Consider the following 18,997-nt stretch of genomic DNA (forward strand, 5'->3'; position numbering starts at 1 on the left):
GCAGTTTCATGACTAAAGCGAAGATTTGTGTTAAGATATACAGTAGGATGGATAGGCTAGTTTTAGAAGAAAGTGAGAAAAAGATAATTTAGATGGAAAAGACAGAGATGGAAAATGAACAGCAACTTACGGAGAATGTCATTTTACAGGTAGGCATTCAAAGGGTGAGAAATGTCAGAATGTGTCAAAACCACAGAGCATCAATCAATGGAGTGGCGATCTCCCTGCCGAGCGTGTGACCTCGGGTATCCATATTTGAAAGGTCTCGGTCCAGCTCATCCAGATCATCGAGGAGAACGTCAGCCCCGCCGACCCAGACAGAAATATTAAAATAATTATATATTATAAAACGAAGAAGACGAGCAGCCTGGTGATGAGAAACAACCCTTCGGCGCCCCTGCAGGATCCCTTGAAGAAGACGAGTGTGGTCTACCGTTACACATGCCCCGTCCGAGGATGCCTCGGCAAATACGTCGGTATGACCTCCATGCGTTTCTCCAAGCGAATCTCCTGCCACGCCCAAGAAGGAGCCATATTCAACCATGCCAGGACTGTTCATAACAAAAGGATAAAAAGAAATGATATTATCCCTAATATCATAATAATAGATCAGACAACAGATCCCCGACGTCTGCGCCTCCTAGAAGCCCTTCATATAGGTAAGGAGAAACCAAACTTGAATATAACTCAAGAAACGTTTCTCCTTCCCACCGCCGCCCGGAGAGCAGCGAGCGACCCCCCGACGATGCCAGATAATCAGGAGCCCCCACAGGATGATACGATTCCTGCTACAGACGGAATTCCTGACGTTCATCCCCAGGCACACCACTATGGCGCTCGCACAAGAGAATCCCCGAGACCTTCGAGGCGAGATCCACGGCTTCGCCCAAGACCGGCCCGACCAATGAGAATGCAACTCTAGGTCCGTGCCGCTATAAATACCGTTCCGCAAACTTTCTTGCTACAGTCTCTTCAACCAACTCGTCCGAAGATGACCTACGAGAAGGTCGAAACGTTACGTAATACCAGCTATACCAGCACCAACACCAGCCCTTAATCCAAAGACGACCCTGGCCCGAACTGAACTACGCTTACGGAATAATACCGGCACTGACGACGACCCCTGCTTGACCTGGACATGATATCCTGTTCTAATAAAAGATTCCTTCAGCATTTACAATTTTTGAAAATTCCCAATATGAATATTGGCCAGTTACTCAGAAACATCGCTGAGCCTGAGAAGCGAATTGTAAGGAAAATAGAAAAAACAATATATAAAATCAACTCGCTTAATTCTGCCATCCTTTTTAACAGTATTTGCCTAGAAGAGGGTCTTCTACCAAAATACATATTATTATTATTATTTTTTTTTTTGCTCTATCACAGTCCTCCAATTCGACTGGGTGGTATTTATAGTGTGGGGTTCCGGGTTGCATCCTGCCTCCTTAGGAGTCCATCACTTTTCTTACTATGTGTGCCGTTTCTAGGATCACACTCTTCTGCATGAGTCCTGGAGCTACTTCAGCCTCTAGTTTTTCTAGATTCCTTTTCAGGGATCTTGGGATCGTGCCTAGTGCTCCTATGATTATGGGTACGATTTCCACTGGCATATCCCATATCCTTCTTATTTCTATTTTCAGATCTTGATACTTATCCATTTTTTCCCTCTCTTTCTCTTCAACTCTGGTGTCCCATGGTATTGCGACATCAATGAGTGATACTTTCTTCTTGATTTTTCTATCACTCCTTCAGGTTGGTGCTCGTACCACTTATTACTGCAAGGTAGCTGATATTTCTTGCACAGGCTCCAGTGGAGGGCTTTTGCCACTGAATCATGCCTCTTTTTGTACTGGTTCTGTGCAAGTGCCGGGCATTCACTTGCTATGTGGTTTATGGTTTCATTTTTCGTATTGCACTTCCTACATATGGGAGAGATGTTATTTCCGTCTATCGTACTTTGAACATATCTGGTTCTTAGGGCCTGATCTTGTGCCGCTGTTATCATTCCTTCAGTTTCCTTCTTGAGCTCTCCCCTCTGTAGCCATTGCCATGTGTCAACGCTGGCTAGTTCTTTAGTCTGTCTCATGTATTGTCCGTGCATTGGTTTGTTGTGCCAGTCCTCTGTTCTTTCTGTCTTTCTCCTGTCTCTGTATATTTCTGGGTCTTCGTCTACTTTTATTAGTCCTTCTTCCCATGCACTCTTTAGCCACTTGTCTTCACTGGTTTTCAGATATTGCCCCAGTGCTCTGTTTTCGATGTTGACGCAGTCCTCTATACTTAGTAGTCCTCTCCCTCCTTCCTTTCGTGTTATGTATAGTCTGTCCGTATTTGCTCTTGGGTGTAGTGCTTTGTGTATTGTCATTTGTTTCCTGGTTTTCTGATCAATGCTCCGGAGTTCTGCCTTCGTCCATTCCACTATTCCTGCGCTGTATCTGATTACTGGCACTGCCCATGTGTTTATGGCTTTTATCATATTTCCGGCGTTGAGTTTTGACTTGAGTATCGCCTTGAGTCTCTGCATATATTCTTTCCTGATCGTGTCCTTCATCTCTTGGTGTTTTATATCTCCTCCTTCCATTATTCCCAGGTATTTGTATCCTGTCTCATCTATGTGTTTGATGTTGCTCCCATCTGGTAGCTTTATCCCTTCAGTTCTCGTTACTTTGCCTTTTTGTATGTTGACTAAGGCGCATTTTTCTATTCCAAACTCCATCCTGATGTCCCCAGATACAATCCTTACAGTCTGGATTAGGGTATCTATTTCCTTGATGCTCTTACCATACAGCTTGATGTCGTCCATGAACATCAGATGGTTGATTTTGTTGCCTCTTTTCTTGAGTTGGTACCCGGCATCCATCTTCTGTAGTACTTTTGTCATGGGAATCATGGCTACTACGAAGAGTAGTGGGGACAGTGAGTCGCCCTGGAAGATCCCTCTCCTGATATTAACCTCTGCTAGTCTTATTCCAGAGCTTGTAAGTATTGTATTCCAGTTGTGCATTGTATTTTTGAGGAAGCTGATGGTATTTTCCTCTGCCCCATATATTTTCAGGCATTCTATTAGCCATGTGTGTGGTATCATGTCGAAGGCTTTCTTATAGTCTATCCATGCCATGCTTAGGTTGGTTTTCCTTCTCCTACTGTTCTTCATTACCATTATTATTATTATTTCTACTATTATTAGTAGTAGTATTGCTGGTATTATTATTATTGTTATTACTTGACACAGTTTCACAGAGAAAAATTACCTTACAAAAACAGGTTGGCCTAAACACTCCAATCATTGTGGTCAAGGCCTAAGCAGTGTCTAGCATAAATGGTTCCTGTAAATTACTGGACTTTCTTTGCATACAGTCACTAAACACTAACTAAACAATAATGAACAATCACTAAACATTAACATTCACAATACACTTACACTCAATGAACGCTCACACTTAGTATAAATTCACTAACACGCACTTACTATACACTAACACCCACTAAACACTCACACTTAACATACTCTCACACTCAATAACACTAAACACTCACTGAATACTCAACACTCACCAGGCACTCAATATACACTAAACGCTTACTAAACACTCATAAAACACCAAACACTCACTAAATACTGACTGTACCCCAAACACTCAGTAAACATTCACTAAACAGTCACTTAATTCTAAACATTCATTAAACACTAAACAATCACTAAGCACTCACTATGCGCTAAAGATTCACTAAGTAAAAGTATATCTTAGTTTTACCAGACCACTTCGCTGATTAACAGCTCTCCCAGGGCTGGCCTGAAGGATTGGATATGTTTTACGTGGCTATGAATCAGTTGGTTTCATAGCAATGGGACCTACGCTTATTGTGGGATCCGAACCACATTACATAGAGAAATGAATTTCTATCACCAGAAATAAATTCCTCTGATTCCGTGTTGGCTGAGCTGAGAATCAAACTTTGGACTACGAGACTGGTAGGCGAGCACGAAAACCACCCGCCCAATGAGGACCTACATTCACTAAATACTCACTATGCACTAAATTACTAAGCACTTACTATACACTAAACACTCACTGAACCCTAACACTCATTAAACACTAAATATTCACTAAACTCTATATGTTCATTAAACCCCTAAACACTCTTTAAACACTAAATAGTAAATCAACATCCACTCATCACTCTTTGAACATTCACTAAACACTTACACACTAAACATTCACTAAACACTAACATTCACAAGACATTCACTAAGCACTCACTGAATCCTTACTAAACATTCACTAAACACAAACATTCACAAAACATTCCCTAAACCCTTAACACTCACTAAACATTCACTGAATACTTACACACTAAGTATACAATGAATACTTACACACTAAACATTACCTAAACACTCACTTTCACTGAACCCTAAACATTCACTAAACCCTAAGCACTCAGTAAACATTCACCGAATGCTTACATACTAAACATTAGCCAGACACAAACATTTTAAAAAATTCACTAAACCCTAAAAACTCACTAAGCATTCACACACTTAACATTTACTGAATATTTACTCATTAAACATTCACTAAACACTAATATTCATTAAACCCCAAATGTTCACTAAACACCCAAAGTCTCACTAAACACACTAAACATTAACTCAACCCTAAACACTCACTAAACATTCACTGACTGCTTACACACCAAACATATGCTTACACACCAAACATTTGCTGAATACTTACACACTAAACATATACTAAACACTAGCATGAACCAAACCTTCACTAAACCCAAAACACTTGCACACTAAACATTCACAAACATTTACTAAAGACCTAAAGACTCACTAAACATTCACTGACATTCTTAAAACATTCACTAAGCCTTAAACACTCAGTAACATTCACTGAATACTTATGCACTAAACATTCACTAAACCCTAAACTAAACATTCACTAAACACTTATTCATTAAACCATAAACATTCAAAAACGCTTATTCATTAAACCCTAAACATTCACTAAACTCTTATTCATTAAACCCTAAACATTCACTAAACACTTACTTATTAAACATTAACTATAAAAAAAAATTTCTTTTCAATGAGCGGTTACCAGACCTTTAAAGATGGCCACAAGTACTGGTATAGAGATCACAACTCCAGGTACATACCCTCTATGGTAAAAAACAGTTAGAAGGTAGGTTTTAGAGAAATAAATGTTGTTTTCTGTTTTTATATGCTTTTGTTATCTAGGAAGGATAGAGGGTGATAGGATGGTGAAAAGGCTGCATAAATTATTAAGTGGATATGAAAAACAAAGTCCTGGAAAAATCAAAACATAATGCAAAATGGAAGGACCTGAAGATCAGGAAAAATAAAGACATAGCATCATGTGCGTCGGCGGTTTCATTGAACTGTTGATTGGCTTTCTGTTTAGGTCTGTGAAGCGAATAATGTCTGGAAGTCTTCACACGAAGTTCATCGACAATTCAGCGGTTATGGTATGAATGTTGTAATAATCACTGCTCCGTCTCTAGGGAGACCAATTTTTAGGGGAAACAGCTCATTGTAAAATTTATGTATATATAGGATTGGGGAAACGCTTGGTGGGTCAAAGAGTACAAATGTTTAAGTTTCGGTATTTTGTGGATAAGATGGCGAGTTTGTATGGTCACGAATTGGATAAAGAATGATAGTGAAAGCAAATACAGGGCTGGTACAGTCTGAATTTATACCTTGCAGGGTTTGGAGAGTATGAAAGGATGTTTTTGATAGGATAATGATATGCAAAGTCAGGCGACAGAAGGATACAGTTGTGGCCAGATACGTAAGTCCCGAAGTAAATAAAAATAGGGAGCATATAGGGAGTAGTGTCAAATTGTGTTTATGAGGGGCTTGATTGTTAAAAATGAAGTATCAAAAGAAAAATATTTACGAGCGTAACTGGGAAAGAAAAATTAGTGAGGAAAAGAATTTGTTTGTCCCTGCATTAGTTCACTGAAGATAGAAGAGGAGTGGGTGAAGGCAATTCTCAGGATCAAGTAAAGAAAAGCACTCCCATATTGGGGGTGCTTATCTTTACTTGGTCAAATTGGGGAGTTCTTATCTTTACTTGCTCTATTTAGAAATACCCGATGTTTTAACGATTTGTTTTCAGTTTTCATTGTTAAATCATTGCTTGTTTTTGTTTCTAAACACATAATTAGATACTAATCTTTAACAAGTTGGTTTCTGTTACTGTTAGTAAAACAGTTTCCTATTTGAGAAAATAGACGATCGTTAAACTTTCGTCTGTTTTAATTCTTGTCTTGTAGTCGTAAAATTCAACATTTTACTTTAGTACAAAATATAGAGCCTCCAAACATGGACCGTTCTCTATATGAACAAATCATTAAGAAATTGGTGGTTGAAGACCCGCTTCCTGCAAACTGGATGAAGCAGAAGAATCTTCTGAGGAAAGAACTAAAATGTCCTCCATGTAAAAGTTTAATGAAGTGGACGAAACGGTCTTCAATTCAAGATAAATACGTCTGGAAGTGCCTAGTCAAAAACTGCGCCAAATACAAGTACTACGAATCAATTCGTAAAGATTCGTTTTTTTTTATCGATCAAAGCTTTCATTGCAAAAGTGGATAGAAGGCATTTTCTACTGGTGTCAGGATTTGAGTGTATTGCAAACCACGCAGTTTTTGAGTGTTTCAAAATAGACAGTCGTTGATATGTTCAGTTTTTTCGTGAAGTTTGCGAGAAATATTTTGAAAAAAAAAACCCTATTAGACTTGGTGGGCCAAGAATAACAGTGCAAATTTATGAGTCTTGCTTCAGCCATAAACCAACACACCACAGGGGACACGCTCCTCAGAATCCAATTTGGGTATTTGGGATAGTTGACCCATCTTCGTCACCAGCTTTGGGTTATATGGAGATAATCTATTCGCGTAATGCCGAAACGCTATTACCGATAATTAAGAAAGCAGTTTTGCCAGGAACAACCATTCACAGTGATCAGTGGGGAGCATATTGCAACATTCAAAGGGACCTAGGATTCGCTCATCATACTGTAAATCACTCGTTAAATTTCGTTGATAGAGCTCAATCGATCGAGAGTTATTGGAATAAACACAAAATACGAATAAAACGCATGCTCGGATGCAGAAGGGAATTGTTGAACTCTTACTTAAACGAATTTTTGTGGAAAGAAAGAAACCACAATGACAAATTTTATAGGTTTTGTGAAACAGTAGCAAATCAATATTGTTTTGATTCAATTCTTCATTTATATTTTTATGTGTACTCATGAAATATGTATTCATTAAGTATAATTTTTAACTATATTATGATGTATCCATTTTAAAGATATTTATATTTTATTTGGTTCGACAATAAAATTCTAAAACAACACTTGTCATTATCTTTACGTTATCCACAGAATTTTAGGGGTGCCTATCTTCACTTGGTCAAAATTGGAAGTGCTTATATTTACTTGGTTAAATTTTGGGGTGCCCATCTTCACTTGCGCGAGTTGGGAGAGCTTATCTTTACTTGATCCAATTCTCAAAATCATTTAGCTGAAACAGAAGTTCAAATTGTAGAAGAAGGGGTGGGCGTGCTCTGTAAGGGAAATTAAAGCAACTGAGTTTGATACGAAGAAAGTGAGGATAGCATCTGAGAGGAACTGGACGAAAATGATTTAGGGCAAAACACGCAGAAGTGGAAGAAATATATGAATTATGTGTAAAATGACAAGATAGGACGACAGAGTCAGCAGGGAGGCTAGGGGATTTCGGTAATACGGAGAAGGAACAAAACCAATTAATGATAGGAACATGATGGAGTTTCAATGAAGAAAATAAGAGACTAATTGAGTTGTGATTACAAGACAGGAAGGAAGATCATGAACAGGAATACAGGAACATAGGCTGGTCATTAAGAAGATAAACAATGATTTTGAGAAGTGTAAGTTTTTCTTCAAAGAAGAAATACTGAGAAAAACGTTAATGAACAAACGAACCTCGGAACAAAAGATGCAAAATAGAGGTGCTGTTTGAAGAGAGTGCAATTCACGGTAGATGGAATTAGCATTTCGAATTTTTTGAATGTGGAAAATAGATGTGAAGCAGAGCTGAATTATGTCAGAGTGGAATGGATTAGAGATAGTTTTGTGAATGTGAAAGTTGCTGTTGAAGACATAGGACTGGAAATTAAGTGGTTTCAAATGGAAGAATACAAAAGGCTGACGAATTGCAAGTGGGAATTAAGTGTTCCTTTGCTTGAAAGTTGAGGTGACAGAGAAAACTAAAACTTATAGAAACATAAACCTTTACTTTGTAAATCAGGACCCTAGGACGATCGGTACTAGAAAATTCGGTACCGGACAACTTGTTACGAGGACAGTTTGGTACCAAGCAAGTCGGTGCCGGACAGTCGGTACTATTAATATTTTTAAAAAGATAAACACAAATACAATATGTATGATATATTACGTATATATACATATATATATATATATATATATATATATCTATATATATATATATATATATATAATAAATAATAATTAAATATATATAATATATATATATAGATATATAATTGTTTAATTATCAGTGGTAAAACAGAAGAGAATTTATAAAGCTTAGAAAATTCAAATTGCTATTAAAATTCGTACGTTTTATTGACTGAAATAGATTGACAAAATAATGTTTGCAATTATCACTGAACACAGTACTAAAAAAAAATCTCAAAACCTGATATTATGAGCGATCCCTTTTAAAAAACCTTTTCTCTATGTTGGATCATAATTCTGTACCAGATGTGGGATGCGCTTTCTTCAGTCCTTGTACTTTTTCTTCTGAAATACTTTTTTTCTGTTTCAACTGTTGCAACTTTGTTTTTCCCAATATATCTTCTTTTTTGGGGGTATCAGTGAGGGTCTAAATATTTAGATGGCTAATGGAGACTGTTTTGATTAACGTACAGTGTATAATGCTTCCAAACTAGTGATAGTACACGGTTCTTCTCTTATGCAGCGTTCCATGATTATATTGAAAATCTAAGATCTAGTCTCCGTCTTCTGTCACCTCTTCCCCTTACTGGTCCTATACGTTTATTTTCAAAGTATGACACAAGTGGTTTGGGATTTATCAGGTAGTAAAGCTTATAACCTTGGGGCACTGAGTTTGATTTGAATATGTAATACATACAACTAAAAGAATATAATAAGGCATCTCTGAAAGTTCCATCTCTTGCCCAGTTCTCACAACGCCTCAAATCTTGAAGGGCTTCAACGGTTGCAAAAATCAAAATTCATTTAGGGTCATCTAAACCACTGTCGAATTGTAAAAACATGGATCCATCAGCAAGGCAGGAATACTGTTCTTTAATTATAATTGAACGAGGGAGAATTTGACTTGAAATTGACTTCTGCTTTATATTTGAGATAACAACCTTTGCACTAACTTCTGCTGCAGTCGCACTTTGATCATGATTTCCAATCATCTTCAGTAGTTCAAAATGTTCATTTATATGAAGTCGAGCTTTGCACGAGCGATTTTCACAACGCCACTATATTTCTGAACCATCGACATTTTCTTTACGTTTATGGCAAAAGGAGTTTTCGTTATCGACCAATTTCTTTCTTCCCTTTTCCAAATTAACAAACTTGCAAGTGGCCATTTTATACCTCATGGGCTGATAACTGATACTAAAATTATCTCTGTTAAAAAGAATAACTGGCTACAGTCACAATGCTATACTTTAAAATAAGCCGAAAATATACAAATAAATGTGTCGTCACCACTTGGCTTAGAATAATCATTTCAACTTTCATATTTCAGATAAGTAGTTTAGTTAAAAGCCTTTCGTTTCTGAATTGTCCGGTACCGAATTGTCCGATACCAAACTGTCTTAGTACCGAATGGTCTGGTACCAAACTGTCTTAGTACCAAATTGTCTGGTACCAAACTGTCTTAGTACCGAATTGTCTGGTACCGAACTGTCTTAGTACCAAATTGTCTGGTACCAAACTGTCTTAGTACCAAATTGTCTGGTACCAAACTGTCTCTTAGTACCGAATTGTCTGGTACCAAACTGTCTTAGTACCGAATTGTCTGGTACCAAATTGTCTTAGTACCAAATTTTCTGGTAACAAACTGTCTTAGTACCAAATTGTCTGGTACCAAACTGTCTTAGTACCGAATTGTCCGGTGACAAATTGCCTTAGTACCAAATTGTCCGATACCAAACTGTTTTAGTACCAAAATGTATGGTACCAAACTGTTGTACTGCCAAATTGTCAGATACCAAACTGTCTTAGTACCGAATTGTCCAATACCAAACTGTCTTAGTACCAAATTGTCTGGTACCAAACTGTCTTAGTACCGAATTGTCCGATACCAAACAGTCATAGTACCGAATTGTCCAATACCAAACTGTCTTAGTACCAAATTGTCCGATACCAAACTGTTTTAGTACCAAAATGTGCTGTACCAAACTGTTGTACTGCCAAATTGTCCGATACCAAACTGTCTTAGTACTGAATTGTCTGATACCAAACTGTCTTAGTACTGAATTGTCTAATACCAAAACGTCTTAGTACCAAATTGTCAGGTACCAAACTGTCTTAGTACTGAATTGTCCGGTACCAAACTGTCTTAGTACCAAATTGTCAGGTACCAAACTGTCTTAGTACCGAATTGTCCGATACCAAACTGTCTTAGTACCGAATTGTCTGATACCAAACTGTCTTAGTACTGAATTGTCCGATACCAAACTGTTGTAGCACCAAATTGTCCAATACTAAACTGTCTTAGTACCAAATTTTCCGATACCAAACTGTCTTAGTACCAAATTATCCGATACCAAACTGTCTTAGTACAGAATTGTTTGATACCAAACTGTCGTAGTACCAAATTGTCTGGTACCAAACTGTTGTGGTACCAAATTGTCCAATACCAAACTGTCTTAGTACCGAATTGTCTGATGTCAAACTGTCGTAGTAACAAATTGTCTGGTACCAAACTGTTGAGGTACCAAATTGTCCGATACCAAACTGTCTTAGTACCAAATTGTCTGGTACCAAACTGTCTTAGTACCGAATTGTCCGATACCAAACAGTCATAGTACCGAATTGTCCAATACCAAACTGTCTTAGTACCAAATTATCCAGTACCAAACTGTCTTAGTACTGAAATGTCTGGTACCAAACTGTCTTAGTACCAAATTGTCCGGTACCAAACTGTCTTAGTACTGAATTGTCCGATACCAAACTGTCTTAGTACCAAATTGTCCGGTACCAAACTGTCTTAGTACTGAATTGTCTGATACCAAACTGTCTTAGTACCAAATTGTCCGGTACCAAACTGTCTTAGTACTGAATTGTCCGATACCAAACTGTCTTAGTAACAAATTGTCCAGTACCAAACTGTCTTAGTATCGAATTGTCCGGTACCAAACTGCCTCAATACTTAATTGTCCGATACCAAACTGTTTTAGTATGGAATTGTCCAGTACCTAACTGTCTTAGTACCAAATGGTCCAGTACCGAACTTAGTACGGAATTGTCCGGACGCCATACATCAGGAAGGGTGACTGTTAGAATATTTTTTACGAAAGTAAAATAGTGGACAGAAGAATTGATAAAGAAAAGTTATGTGAGAAGTTTGGAAGTAAAGGAAAACGGTCAGATACGACATACTACTTGGGCCTCGAAGAACCTTATAAAACTGGTAGGGGCAGTGTGTAGAGTTATGGATTTTACAGTCTAGTTAATAAACTGCTGAGAATGACTGACAGTTTTTGTAATAAAAGTAAGTATGTGTGAAAGTTTACAAGTAATACAGTTTCTGCTAAGGTGCATAAGGCAAGGGTTTTTTGTCTTCATGCCTATTTAGCATCTTTATGGAATGAAGGAAGCGAAAGAACACAACCTAAATGCAAAATTTGAATGGACTGTGGAATGGGTGATTTTTGCAGATGGTACAATACTGATTTGGGAAAGGGAGCACAAACTACGAAACCAGTGTAAGAGGAAATTTCATTGCGCTTGAAGAGGGAGGAAGTTTGTGATTGAATATTTCTAATGATGATAGCATATAAGAATAGCTGAGCCATATAACAGATGATGGAAGAAAGTTAGTACGTTAAATTCAGAAGATCTGTAGCAAAGTTAGAAGGTTTTTGGAGGCTAAGGTTGAAGTGGATGAAAACTCTCCTCAGTGTAAATCAAAGTGTTGATGTTGAATGTGATGTATGAAAAAATAGAACATACAGATGAATTATATTTTAGTATATGCGGCGTAAGAAGAATTAAAAGGGCTAGGAGTGTGAAGATAAGTAGAATTGTGTAAAAGGTCGGTAGGTGACGATATGGATCTGAGAGTTTTCAGATGGTTCGGTCCTGTAGAAAGAATGGAGGATACTAGGCTAGTGAAAAGAGGCTACAATTAAGAAGCGTTAGGAGAAAGAAGAAGATCTAGGATATGCTCAGCAAGAGTGCAGGAGCTGAGAAAAAAGCATGAGATAAGAAGGAATTCAACACCCTGGAAGGGACAGTGTGTTCAAGTTGGAGTTGAGTGACGCATTTTATGCATATAGGTGTATGGGTTTGACACACTGATAAGTCCTCTGTGTAGGCAGCTGATGATGTGGAATCTTCTGCACACGGGGCTCATCCCTTAATATACAGTTACGATGAGAATAAGGTACTGGGCACTTTGTCGCCTTTCCTCGGCAGTCACTCCTGTTAAGAGAATAGGTTAATTGGTGAATTATGCAAGTATATACACAGATATGTATGTGTATGTATCTATGTATGAGTTCCCGAAATATAATTCTAAAACGTGTTTCCCTCCGTGGAAAGTGCAAGAAATGACTTGGAAGCAGCGTCCATCTGAAAAACGATGATCATCATTTCCAGATAATAAAATTTATAACTTAAACTCCATTTATAACTTAAACTCCCATTCTGTTTTGTCCCAGAATATTCAGTGTTACTTAATACGTAGCCTGGTGCGTTCGTCTCACTCCATAAATATTGAAGAAGCAGTTTGTTTCCCGTTAAAATGTTCCACATTACATAGACCCGGCAGTTTGTTACAACGAATGAATATGCTAATGCACGTGATGGCCTATAAATGAAGGCCTTTGCATCTGGCGGAAACAATGGCAGCCATCTTGCTCTTCCATAAAGTAGTTTGGTGAAACCAGTCATAAGGGGATCCACACGTTCTCTGGTTGAGTGTTTTCAGTTTCACTTTGCTTGATTCTCGCTTTAGTCCGATGGGATTAAAATAATCGTTGTTGACAATTACTTGTACCTGTTTGGATACACAGAGGCTTCAGTCAGATAATCGCATGGTCTAATTTATCTTGCAAGCTCGTGATTCATAAGTCGTATTTTTACATCTTCTTTCGCTATTATCTGCGTGACTTAGTTGTAATATTAGCTCTACTTATGGTCGGAAAAATTGTTACGATAAATACATTTATATCCATATATAATGAATCGGTGATGCCGTGATGTCCCACCTTCGTGAAGAATTACGCCCATCCAAAATCCTCATTCTTTTAAATTCAGAATTTGAAATTTAGAGTTCTAGCTAACTGTGAACTTTCATTACCTAAATTATAACGTCTGAATATACTTGATAAAGAGGGTGAATAGTATACTTGATATATACTTGATAAGGAAGATGAATAGTAAAATTACGATTGAGGACAGATCACCATCGGTTGTTTTTATATATTTTGTGGTTTCACTGTGATTTTAATGGTTTCTCTGTAGTGTGTATTCCCACATGCATCGCGAAGAACGTGCAGCCGTTTATGAGAGGCAGAAGTAAGATTCAGAATTTGAGGAGGGACTTCTTTTGATTATCATTTATAGATCAGCATTTATGCTATTTTGATTTGTCGTTTGCTTCTAAGTATGATGAGCATAAGTATTAAGTTCAATGACTTTAATTATTCAAGTCTGTTTAAACACCTTTTTCCTTCTTAAACTATATATGTTTTTTCTCTTTAAAAGAGTTATGGCTGAAGTTTATATAAGTCGCCTGTCCTTCAATAGAAAATATATATTTTTGATCACCATGAATTTTCTGATTTCCGTCGATTATGATTTGTGGGTGTTTCTTGGTGAACATAATAATTCTCCTTCTAAATATTAGATTACTGGGTGTCAAAGGGGTTCAATTTTCTTTTTCCTTGATTATCAATATTGTGTTTGTTCCAATTTATCAGTTTCAAGTGAACTGAAAATCCAATCCTTCCTTGATAAGCATTGCAAAATTGTTTCTGCTTCACAAACTGTATAATGTATAATTCATTTGAATTTGGATTCCATCACAAATAGGATACTGTAGGTCACGTGTATTGTGCAGGTGTACGATGTATTTAAAAAATCATCACAAAAATGAATAAATATTTAAAAAAACGTTCCGTCGACTGCCCTTTGAATGAGGTCGCGTGTCCTTTGTACATCAGCCGCTGTCAATTTGACAGAGCCTATAAAAAGCAACCAGTGTCGCACAGAAATAGCCCGAGTTGCTTCTTATCCCTGAGACATGACACCAGTGACCGATGTAATAAGGGCTAATCTTAGAAACATCACTAAAATAACAGTGAGACACACCTTGGCGGCCAGAGAGCCGGGAGAGATGAGAAGCAACACAGTGGATGGCCTCCAGAGGAGTCGTGTGACTAATCTGCCAGTGACTGGGGAGAATGTGGTTGCTTTGTGTTTGTTTGTAAACAAACACCGGTTCCTCATTCGGATTATTTGAGGGAGCTTGTACTCGTAATGGACCTAAAAGTCTTGAAGTGTGGTGAGATGAACGTATTTCGACAATAAAAACTCACAAGGAATAGTAGCTTAATACGGCAAATGCTGATAACAGAAATAATAAATATTGATTATAAACCACAATAATAATAAGAAAACACCAACAACAAGTTATTCCCAACGGAAAAGAGTTTTAAAGTTGTCTGTACTTTTCAAATTCAAACTAAATCTACTTAGGGTAAAAGGTGCATGAAACAAGGACGTTCCATTGTTAAATCGTCAGAGACTTCGTAGCATGATTTAAACTTGTACTTTTGCTCTTCTGTTCATGTGTATTGGTTTTCAATATATAATGGCACTCCTTAAACGTCATGTTAGAAGGTCTCAAGTAAATCACGCAAACATTTGTTAACAATATTAACCTGAACACATAACAGATTTTCAGATTTCGTCTCAGCTATGATGAATTATTAGCAAATAACAAAGAAAAATATTGATTATCAAATTTCACAAAGTCAGTTTGGCTATAGAATGTTACATAGCTAATGAAATGGCATAAGTTCCTTCATGACAATCGAGCAGTATCGAAATGCGGTGCCGGAAAACTGACGGCCGCCGAAAAAGGAGAATTCGTGAACCGCACTTCGGTTATTTCCCTGATTTGGTTTCTCTTCTTCATTTCCCTGATTTGGTTTCTCTTCTTCGTCCACCTGTGTTCAGTGTCAGCGCCAGGAAACGTCAGTTACTATTCAGTCGGTAGAAGGATTCCATAGTGGAATGGTAATCTAGCAGTATATAAATCATGGCTGCGTACGTAAATGCCTATTCGTACGTTTATTGCTTTGTTTATACAAGTGTGTATACTACCAGTTTGATTAGTAGAATGGGTTTTGCAGTTTGGGAAGATTCGTTTGCTAAAGTATTGTCACAAAACAATCTAAATAGAGTTAGGTTTATAAAACTCATTAAACCAGGCTAACTATACAGCAGGAAATAACTTCGAAAGTTTTACTGTCTCGCCAATCACTTTAAAATGAACTAAGTTTCACCGACGATATAATTAGATCGGTCACGCATTAATAAATTGACTATGTAGTACGTGCTCCTTAAAAGAAAAAAAAAGGCATAAGAGTTAAAGACTGAGGCCAAGTAACGTAATTGAAAGTAATTTATAAGATTCGGTGTGCAAGAATCCTTAGCTGAAAAGTCGAGTGCATTAACTTCATGATTTCTTGACAGGTATCTTTCCCCGCAGGCACTCGTGTAAAGAGTAAATCGTGTGTGTGTGTGGTGTGGGGGGGGGGGGGGCGACCGTTATTTCGAACTATAGACCTTTTTACCAAGGTTTCGGCGCCATTACTTAATTGGCGCCAGAAGTCATCGTCCTGCCTTATGCCATCTGGTCCTGTGTGGCAGACAAACAGACAGACAAACACGCACACAGCGAAGTCGGGATGGCACTGTTGGCAGCCGTGTGCCACCATATGTCCGTGGCAGGCTTCCACAGGTTTTGGAAGACACCCCTACTTCTCTACTACACGGGGCCGAGGACCCCCTCCACTGCCAGCACCGTGAGCCTAGGCACCCCGTGCGTCCCCGGCGGGTGTTCCTGGCCCTGGCTCACCCAGGTTCTCGGAGGCACCACCACCGCCCGCTCAGTAACCTTCTGAGAGCTCAGTCGTGCACAGGGCGAAGCGTTAGCAGTGATGTCCGCGTGACACGTTTGAGCAAAATCTTTTGCGTTGGTGTGAAAGAATCTCTCGGAGAAAGCAAAGGTGTGGTGTTCAGTTTTCAGTCGGGGGACCAACTCCCGTGGTTTTTGGGGGAGTGAGATTTATGCTTTTAGGTTTTTATTCGTGGTTTTACATCTTTGTTCATGATATATGGATGTAGCGAAAGATCAGTAATACTCCATCCGAAAAGGAAAGAAGTTTGGGGCCCACTTGCCTCTGTACCTGAGCAGGTAAGGGTATCTCTGTGGTCGTAGGCTGTAGTCGTTTGTCTGATCGCTTCATTCATTTTTCTTTTCTTTTTTTTCATTTGTCGACAGTAATGCGTTTTTGGTCTTTATTTCAAAGCTTTCTGTAAGCAATACAGAGTGAACACACGCTCTAGATACTGACAATATTGCAACAAACAAAAACACAAATAAGATAGTCCATTAGACTTTCAAAAATGATTATATGCATACATCCGAAATAGTCATGTGAAACGAACAGAATAAAACAGAAAGTATAAATAAATAGAGAATAGGGGCATTTTGGATCCCAAAGGACTCGAATGAGGATTTAAAAACAGGACCGCTAGACTGTGAATTGCAATCCGAGGTCTCTGCTGAAAATACAATAGGCTTTTGATAGTGATACGAAGAACATTTTTTGCTGTTTTATCCTCAATTATTATCAGCTGTTTCTATGCCATTCCATTCACATATGAGATGTCATTAGTCCCAGTTATGTAAAGTATACTCATAAACATACTGACACACACACACACACACACACACACATAATATATATATATATATATATTATATATATATATATATATATATATATATATATATATATATATATATAAAAGGTGAGTGCGTATGCGAGGTACAAATGCCAGGATGATGAAAGCGTGGAGCCAGCGGGCTCTCCATCCCTTTGTTATTTCATAGGAAGTGTATATCTCACCTGTACGTCGGCGTTTCCTGAGTTTTTGGCTGATAAATAACGAAAGCGACAATGGAGGACATTTTCCTCGTCCAGTCCAGACACTTAAGCTCCCGAGGCCATTTCATGCTCTTTGTGGTCCTGGAAAAGCTATTTCGACCATAAACTCGCTTTCCTGATTGGGTGATATTTTTTCAGGATTTTTTATTTTTTTGCCGATTTTTTTCGGAGCCTTTTTTTTCTCATCTGATTTTTTATTTTAGTTTTTGCTTCTCTTTTTGGACTTTTTGTATGACTTTTTTTCCCTTTCCGGTTTTTAGCGAGATTTTCCCTTGTCAGTATGTTTTCCTTTTTTCGAACTTTAAAATTTTACGGGAAGTCCTTTTGTTGGAATCGTTTTTCCCATTTTTAGACTTTTTCCATGATTTTATTTCATCTCTGGTTTTCATCATCATTCACGAGAAACCCGAGTAACATTTGTCCTTCCTCTACTTATAGTGAACTTGTGCTTGGCAAGCAGCCGTCCAATGTTTTTGGGTCCTTAGACAGTTTTGGACGATAGAGCACCTAATTTCAACCAGTCCATTGTTTTGTATGATCATTCGTATGTATACAGACATTGTTTTATATGCTCGTACATGAACGTAAACACACTCTTTATCCATACATCATTCAGCCATATGTTCAGGTTATGTAAGCTTATATAATAATAGCAACAAAACTTTATGTGTTTATACGTTACGTTTGTACTTATGCGGCGCTAAAGAACCCATTCTGTACATTCATACACTTAGTTTTCTACAGATTTCTACTTAAGTATCACATCGTTTCGTACTCAAACACGCTTACAGAAATATCTATACAAACATATGTACATTCACACATAGACACACGAACAAATAGGTACACACATGCATACATGTATATGTATATATATATATTATATGATATATATATATATATATGTGTGTGTGTGTGTGTGTGTGTGTGTATATATATCTATATATATATATATATCTATATATATATATATATATATATATATATATATATATATTGAACTTTCATCCGTGTGACCCGCTGTTGGATGGGTTCGGAGATAAAATGTTCACTGCCACATTCATACTTACATTGGTGAATCGCTAATGTGTATTTACATCATGTTTACATATGTGATGTTTATTTGATAAAATGTTACTAGTGCAGAAGTCTATCAATATTTTTACGTAGAATAATTGACTACATCTTTTGTTTCTAAAATCTTTGGTGAATGATATTGTCACCGTATGAATATACCTACAATCATTGTTTATAGATAATTGGCATTTTGATTATTCTAAAGCTATTTCCTCTCTGTTTTGAACGAAAGGTTGATATTGTTGATTGTCATGATATAAATCATTTTAGCTGTAGCCATCGCGAAAACTAGAACCGTTATTACGGTGAAGAAGATAATCAGGAATTTGTTTTTCTTTATTATTATTCTTTTGCACCGTTATTTCTACTGCTGGTTTTGTAATTACTACAAATCATGAAAAATTTCACCATCACCACCCTCCA

General features: G+C 37.6%; 1 protein-coding gene across 10 annotated transcripts in view; it reads left to right on the forward strand.

The window, feature by feature from the left end:
- The first annotated feature begins 16,421 nt into the window (after nt 1-16,421).
- The window catches only part of LOC135220554 (zinc finger protein 385B-like), a 657,479-nt gene continuing 654,903 nt past the window's right edge, over nt 16,422-18,997 (forward strand). For 7 of the 10 annotated variants that reach the window (XM_064257766.1, XM_064257765.1, XM_064257756.1 and 4 more), the window contains exon 1: nt 16,436-16,740. The gene's annotated coding sequence lies outside the window, so the exon portion shown is untranslated. Of the gene's footprint in view, nt 16,741-18,997 lie in introns of all 10 variants that reach the window. The other 3 variants (XM_064257760.1, XM_064257761.1, XM_064257762.1) reach the window with 2 other exon arrangements.

The sequence above is a fragment of the Macrobrachium nipponense genome, chromosome 2 (assembly GCF_015104395.2).
Source record: "Macrobrachium nipponense isolate FS-2020 chromosome 2, ASM1510439v2, whole genome shotgun sequence".
Lineage (NCBI taxonomy): Eukaryota > Metazoa > Arthropoda > Malacostraca > Decapoda > Palaemonidae > Macrobrachium > Macrobrachium nipponense.